This window comes from Meriones unguiculatus, chromosome 21, assembly GCF_030254825.1.
Source record: "Meriones unguiculatus strain TT.TT164.6M chromosome 21, Bangor_MerUng_6.1, whole genome shotgun sequence".
NCBI lineage: Eukaryota > Metazoa > Chordata > Mammalia > Rodentia > Muridae > Meriones > Meriones unguiculatus.
This window is the reverse complement of record NC_083368.1, coordinates 57,673,934-57,681,970: the sequence shown is the minus strand read 5'-3', so window position 1 is coordinate 57,681,970 and position 8,037 is coordinate 57,673,934.

Genomic DNA, 8,037 nt, shown 5'->3' with positions numbered 1-8,037 from the left:
GAATCACTGATGCCTCCACCCAGGAAAGCCAGTTGGTATCCAGTTCTCTAAATTTCTTTGGATAATTTACAGTTCTCTCTCTCTGTCGATCTGTCTGTCTCTCTGTCTTTCTCTCCCACACACACAGATTGTTCTCAAACTGGCTTTGACCTCCCAATTCCCCTGCCTCGAGCTCCCAAGTGCTGAGATTACAGGCATGTGCTTTCATACCTGGCTTGATTTTTTTGTTTTTGTTGTTTGTTTTCTGAAGCATAGATTGTACTAACAAAAATTGTTTTTAGATGAAAGTAATTTTTCTTTGTCTATACATAGATCTTCAATAATCTAACTTTGTTCACTGTTCACAAGGAAAACGGGTGTATCTTTTCCTTTTAGGAATCCTATTTCTTGGATCCACGTGAATAGGAATCCTGTTTGTCATCCATACTTTGCATTCAGCCTGGCAAGAACCAACCACAAACAGCTGGAGAGAATGTTTCCACTTTCTATTGTGTAGCAAATTGTATCTGCACACACTTTTAATTCCTGGACCTGAATTCCTGACGGAGAAGGGGACACACACCATGTTTCTGGTTGAAGAAATTACTGAATTAGTTTGGGTTTTATTTCTCTTTTTGTTTCATGTTTTTGTTTCATTCTGGGTTTTTTGTTTGGTTGGTTGATTGGTTTTGGTTTATATTCTTTTATTTTGTGTTCCTTTTGTTTGGTTCTCTTTCCTTTGTTTTTGAGCCCAGATTGGTCTCAAGCTACCTACCTGAGGATGACCTTGAAACCTTTCACCTTCCTGAGCCCTAGGACTGCAGACTGCATGCTGAGGCAGATGAAGCCAGGGCTCTGCACAAGCCAGGAGAGCACCAGATGAGCTGCCCAGCTAACCCTGGGTTTTCTATCTCTTCAGACGCAGAAAGAGCTGCAGAGATGGCTTAGCAGTTAAGAACACTGGCATCTCTTCCAGAGGATCTGTGTTCAGTTCCCAGCACCCACGTAGTAGCTCACAACCATCTGCAAATCCAGTCCCAGGGGACCAGACAACCTTCTCTGGCCTCCATGTGTAGCAGGCTCATGCAGCACACATACATACAGGCCAAACCCTGTGTGCATAAAATAAATACAGTGGAAAAATAGCAAAAAGTCAGGAAGAAGAGAAACCCAAGCAGAGACTGTAATACATCCTGTCTTAAGTTACTGATAAGCAAAACAAGTGTGCTGGAACATCACCAAACCGACCTCAAAGAGATGCCCTCAAGCTTAGGCTCACAGCAGGGAGTGTGCGCTGACGGTGAGAGGCTCTGCACTAGTGATGAGCGAACACAAGGTGGGAGAGGCTAAGACATGCACGCCTTTGATCCAACTCTCAGGAGGCAGAAGCAGGCAGATCTCTGTGAGTTCGAGGCCAGCCTGGTCTTCAGAGTGAGTTCCAGGACAGGTAGAGCTCCGTACCAGAGAGACCCTGTCCTGGAAAATAAGTTAATTATCTTTCCTTTCAGAGGGGAATTTTTGTACTACCAATGAATTCAACCTATGGTACATGTTCACGGCACCTGGGAAGATTGACAGGGAAAAGCCTGGAGCTGAAAACTCCTAAGTCCAAAGGAGAGAGAGCGCTGGAGGATAATGCCTGGCTGAGGAAATGAAAGTATTAAAAAAACAAAAAGCATGGCTGGAGAGACTGCTGGATCACTGTCAAACAGGCCTGACCAACCACCCAAGGTTCATTTCTTGAATCCCCATAAAGGAGGAAGGAAAGAACCAACTCCACAAAGCTGTCTTCTGACACACGCCATGACACACACCCTCTCCCAGGAAGTTAATAAAAATTTTAAAAATAAACAACTGGAGCCGGGTGTTTAATCTTTAAACATCTTTGATCCCAGCACTCCAGAAGCAGAGGCACGTGGATCTCTGAGATTGAAGCCGGCTCTGTCTACATAGAATTCCAGGACAGCTAGGACTACACAGAGAAGCCCTGTCTTGAAAAAAAAGATAAAACGACACTAAACAGCTGAAATGGTGGTGCAAACCTCTAATCCAGCACAGGCTGAGAGAGGGGTACCCTGAGCTGGAACAAATATGGGCTACACAGCAAAACCCTGTAAGAGGAAGAAAGAACATCAGCAAAGAGGGAGGAAGGGGGTGAAGGAGAAAAGAGAAGAGTGGAAGTCAGAGAGAGAATGTGGCTGCCTTGACAGAAGGCTGTGGAGGCCTCTGTTTCTGTTTCTGCCATGTAAAGATCCATATCACAGAGCATCGTGTTTTTCATTCTCTAATTCTAGACACAGGATGACATACAGTAACTTGCTGTTTTAAACACACAGTTTGATAAGTTTTGACATAGGTCTATACCCACATCGCAGCAATCAGTGTGACGTCCCACAGCCATTGCCCCTGATAACATCTGCTTTTGGGAGTCACTGAGAAAATCTCCAGCCAGAAAGAGGACACTGACAGCCTTGTGCTTTAGGGATGAAGAAATGACACACACCCACACACAGCCTGGAAGAAGGGGCTCACACAGACCCCCAGGGCTAGTCTGAGGTAGAGCAGGCACCAAGAGCCCAGACCTCGGGCTCTGATTCCCAGCTTTGATGCTCCACAGGGCCCAATTACCCCAAGTAATTCTACTCAGCCCCAGGGAAAGACCATTTTGAGCAAATGTGCCTTTATCATGGGATCCCTGGGGAAGCTGTAATTTAGAAGGAGAAGGGTGATCGGCCCCTGAGCAAACGGTTCTGACGTTCTGACGGCATGTTGCTTCTACCAGGATGAACTGAAGCTAGGCACGCTTCTCAGGGTTTGCCCTCTAACCCCAGAAGGTGAAGCAGCAGAACCACGGGGGGTGTGTGGGGGTGCTATATGGAACCAGAGGAGACCCAACCACAAATTAAATCCCTCAGAACAGTTTCCAGACTCCAAGTCCTCCACGTCAGAACTCCGGGCGTTGAACATGTTTGCCTGTAGCCAAGTGAGTTCCGCAGCTAATGATCTCCTAACACTGTTTCAGAACACGACGCTTTGGCTGAAATTACACAGAATTTATGGCTCCAATCAGCCAAACTTTAAACAAAAGTTTCCATCCGAGTTTCTCAGCTCTCGCCTTTAAAACAAGACGCCTTTCAACCTTCGAGGAATGTCTGTGTTTTGACAAGGGATGAGCGTTCGCAGGAGCTGGGGAAGAGAATATGGAGACCCTTGTCCCATCGTGGCAACTTTTCTGTAAATGCAGTTATTCCTAAAACGACCGCAAAATAGAAAATGTAGTTTAAAAGCGAAGCCTTGCCCGACATAGTTACATACGTCTGGTATGCAGGTAACACCCCCACCACCACCCCCACTTGAAAGACTAAAGCAGGGAGAATTATGTTCAAGGCCAGCTTGGTCAACAGGATCTCCTTCCTGGAAAAAAAACAAGAAAACAATATAAACAATGATGAAAATGGGTGCGCACCCACGTACACAGCAAACGTTTAAAGAAGATTGAGGGGATCAGGGTACAGCACTGAGACATTAAATACATAAAGTTTACAACTTACAAAGCTTAAGGGGCAGGTGGCTCAGTGGATAAGAGTTCTTACCTCCTGATCCCTTGACCCATATGGGAGAGAAGCAACTCCCCAAAACTACTCTCGAACCTGTGCACTTGAACCTTGACACATGTGTGGGCAAACACACAAACACACATGTATGCACATTTACACACAAGAACACATATTTAATAAAAAATAATTATCTAGAATAATCAAAGAATCACTTGGATTTGTCTTTTCGATTTTTGGTTTGAGACGGGGTTTCATATAGTCCAGGCCAGCCCAAATGCCTGACGCTGAGAGGGATTTTGAACTATCCATCCATGCCCTGAGTTTGGGGGTTACAAGCATATGCCACCACGCCATTTTTTAAACGCTAATTTTAAAAGTGAGATGCCATTTTTGGTTGTTTTTTGCCGATCAGATTATGGAAGTTGTTAGTTCTGGGGATGTGGGGTTGTTGGTTACTTAGTTTGATTTGACTTGTTTTTGTTTGCTATCATGGGTTGGTTTCTGGAAGGAAAAAACAAAAAAACAAAGTGTTACTCAGAGTCGGTAGGAGATTAGGGGAGAACTGTACCTGTACCTTTGCCAGAGTGGACCGTGGAAGCACAAATCCAGGGACTTCCGTGTCTGGACTTCTCACCGTGCAGGTTCAGGAATTGATTCTAAGAAAACCTTTAGAACACAGAAATCAATCTATCTAGGATTTACAGTAAACCAACATAAATTAATATAAATCAGTATGATTAATATAAATCTATCTAAATTCATATAAATTGGACTAGGGTTGATATTAACCAAATGCTGAAAAGTGGGATTGCCTCAGCACGTTCTAAGTAATCGTCTGTTGAAGAGAGCAGAGCGAGTCCACACCAACCAAAGGCGAGCGCTCACACACGCGTGGAAAAGGAGCTGAGACCGGGCAGGCTGGAAAGACGACCAAGTGGGAGGAGTCTGGACTCCTGCCAAGACCGGAGTTGGCTCCCAGCACCCACCAGGCTGCCTGCAACACTGCAGTTCCTCTCACCTCCGGCTTGGAGGGCACACAGCGTGTGCACCCACACACAGACATACACAATTACAGTTTTCAAAAAATGTGAAATGTTTAAAGACCTGAGAATGTTAAAGACAGAAAAAGAAGTTCCCAGAACATGTTCAAGCCGCTTAGGGAACAAAATACATGTGCAGAACGATGAGTCCATAGCTGGAAGAAACGCACTCAGCGCCGGACAGCGGTGTCCCTGGCCTTTGATCCCAGCACGTGGGAAGCAGAGGCAGGGAGACCTCAGAGTTTGAGACCAGCCTCCTCTACAAAGCGAGTCCAGGACAGCCAAGGCTACACAGAGAAACCCTATCTCAAAAGAAAAGAAAAGAAAGAAAAAGAGGGGGCTGGAGAGGTGGCTCAGAGGTTAAGAGCACTGCTTGCTCTTCAGAAGTCCTGAGTTCAATTCCCAGCAACCACATGGTGGCTCACAACCATCTATAATGAGATCTGGTCCCCTCTTCTGGCCTGCAGGTGTACATGCAGGCAGAACATTGTTTGCATAACAAAATCAATAAATCTTTTTTAAAAAAGTCTGTAGTGCTAACACCCAAACAATACATTAAAGAAAAAGAAGAAAGAAAGAAAAAGAAAGGAGAAATAGAAAGAAATGCACTAAATGATTTGGCAACTGCCAAAACACCCTTGGTGGACAATAACTTTAACTTTCTTTGTTTTTGTTATAACTTAGGTAAAAAGAAAGAGGCCAAACCTACTGACATGGTGTTAGAGCCAATCATTCCCAGCACCTGTCCTTCTGTCCTGCTACCCTTCTTCCTCAGCAGCTCTTCCCGCGCCTCACTTTCCTGCCTCCTCCCTTTCGACCAGTGAGCTCCAGCTCTGGGTTAACCACAGTCCTCCAGCTCTCCAGCCTTTGGGCCCCGAGAGCTTACCACCCTTGCAGCTCCCTGCTGCCCCCTTCTGCTGTCTACAGACAACCACTGTCTGATTCACACCCTCTGCTAGCCTTTGCCACTGAGTGGCAAAAAGTCTAGTGTGTGAATATGGTTTATAGTAAATCACTTGGGAAGAAAAATGTATTATCTCCACAAATCCTTGACTGCAGCCCCAAGCTCTGAAGTCTAGGCTGCCCCCACTTCACACCGTGGTGTGAAGCCCCAACCTCACACCTTCCCTTTCCTCATCCCTTCTCCATCCACAAGCCATGTCCAGACCAGCAGTGTTCTGCGGAACATTCAGCATTCCAGGCACCAGCCATGTGTGACCGACCAAGCACTTGGAATCTGAATATGATTGGGGAAGTCACTTTTTAACATTTGTGTTTGTTTTTTGACCCAGGGGCTCTCTTTTTAGCCAAGGCTGGTATGGAACCCACGACATAGCCCAGGCTGTCCTCAAACTCATGACAATCTTCCTGCTTCAGCCTTCCAAATGCTAGGATTGCAGTCTTGAACCACCATAGTTGGCTACTTTTAACTTAAATCGTGCTGGCTGGCCTGGACTTGCTATGTGCATCAAGCCAGCCTTGACTGAAGACTTGCCGTATTCTTCCAAAGGACGTGGTTTCAGTCCCCAGCACCCACTCTGGACAATTCACAACCTCCTGTAAGTAACTGCAGCTCCAGGGGGATCACAAACACTTGAACAATTTACATATGCGTTTGCAGTAAAGTTCTATTGAGCAACGTTAGCTCCCAGAGGAAAAAGATGTCTAAAAGTGTCAACATCAAACCTAACGGTTGCCTCAAGTGTGTAGAAGAGTCTAAAACACAAACAAAACAGTAAAATTACCTGTTATAACAAGATGAGGTTGTCACTTCCCAAGGGCAATGATGATGATGATAATAATAAATGGACTGGAGAGATGGCTCAGCAGTTAAGAGCACTGATTGCTCTTCCAGAGGATCTGGGTTCAATTCCCAGCACCCATATGACAGCTCACAGCTGTCTGTAACTCCAAGCTCTGACACCCTCACACACACATACATGCAGGCAAAACACTAATACACATCAAATAAAAATACATTTAATAACAATGATAATAATATAGTCCCTAATTTCAACTTGTATTAACTAATTAAAACATTGGGAGAATGTAGTAGCACATGCCTATCATTCCAACACTTAGGAGGCTGAGGCAGGAGGATTACCACGACTTCGAGGCCAATACAGGCTGCACAGGCAGATCCTATTTAAAACAAAAATGAAGACATTACAGAGAAAACCGAGAACTTTAGAATACCCTAAAGACAGCGGGTTCATCTACATGAAAACAGATTGTTGGGCTGGCAAACAGCTCCGTGGGTAAAAGCGCTAACCAGCAAAGACGACACAAAAGAGGAGGGAGAGCAACCTGCCAAGAGCTGACCTCTGACCTCCTCACGCATACCAGGGCACATTCGCACTCTCTCGCATGCACAATATATTATAACGACCATTACATACAAACACACAGACAAACCAGCATCATGAGTGTGTGTTACCTGTGTGAGTGTCTTGCCCGTGGGTAGCACTGCAGACGGTGCACTCAGAGCCCAGGACCTGGAGTTACAGACAGGCATCTGCCATCACGTGGTGCTCAAAAGTGAACCTGACTCTGTACAGGAGCGGCCGGTGCTCTTAACCACTGAGCCATCTCTCCAGCCCCCAAATAAAACAATGTCAAAGGAATACATCTTTTTAGCATTGTGTTCTTTAACGTTTTTGCTTTTGTTTTCACAAATAGTCAATAGGCGTATGTCCAGATACATGACTGATGCGAAAATATTCCCTGTCTGTGTGTTTCAGCAGCTAACTTAGAGCTATAACACCTACTTTTTTTCTGTTTTGTTTTTCGAGACAGGGTTTCTCTGTGTAGCCTTAGCTGTCCTGGACTTGCTTTATAGACCAGGCTGGCCTCGAACTCTAATCAATCTGCCTGCCTCTGCCTCCTGCGGGCTGGGATTACAGGCGTGCGCCACTGCACCTGGTTAATTTATTCTTATTAATAACATCAACACATTGAATTCTCAAGGGCTAAATAGTCAAATATAACGAATGTCCGAATACCAAGGCACACAAGTAATTTTGCAGTTGAAACTAAACAATGTGGTTGTATGAAAAAGTTGCTCATACCTTCAAATATACAAATGTCCACGAATAGCACCCAGCAGGGACGCAGCCCCTTGTGAGACAGAGTGTGACAGAAAATAACCTTGGAAGTCTGTCTTCCAGCTGAGGGAGGGTGTCACCCACGAAGACATCACTCGAACGCGTGGCAGGCGACTTTCTGCCTGCCAGCCTTCCTTCAGTCAAGCTAGACCGGATCTACCGTCAGCCACGTGATTCCTGCTGATTGTCCTCAGCAATAGGACAAGTATCACCTTAGCCTGCCCCGCTGGGCGTGCGTGTGTGTGCGTGCGTGTGTGTGTGTGCGTGCGTGTGCGGGCGGGCGTGTGTGTGTGCGTGCGTGTGTGTGCGTGCGTGGGCGTGCATGTGTGGGCGTGCGTGTGTGTGCGTGTGTGCGTG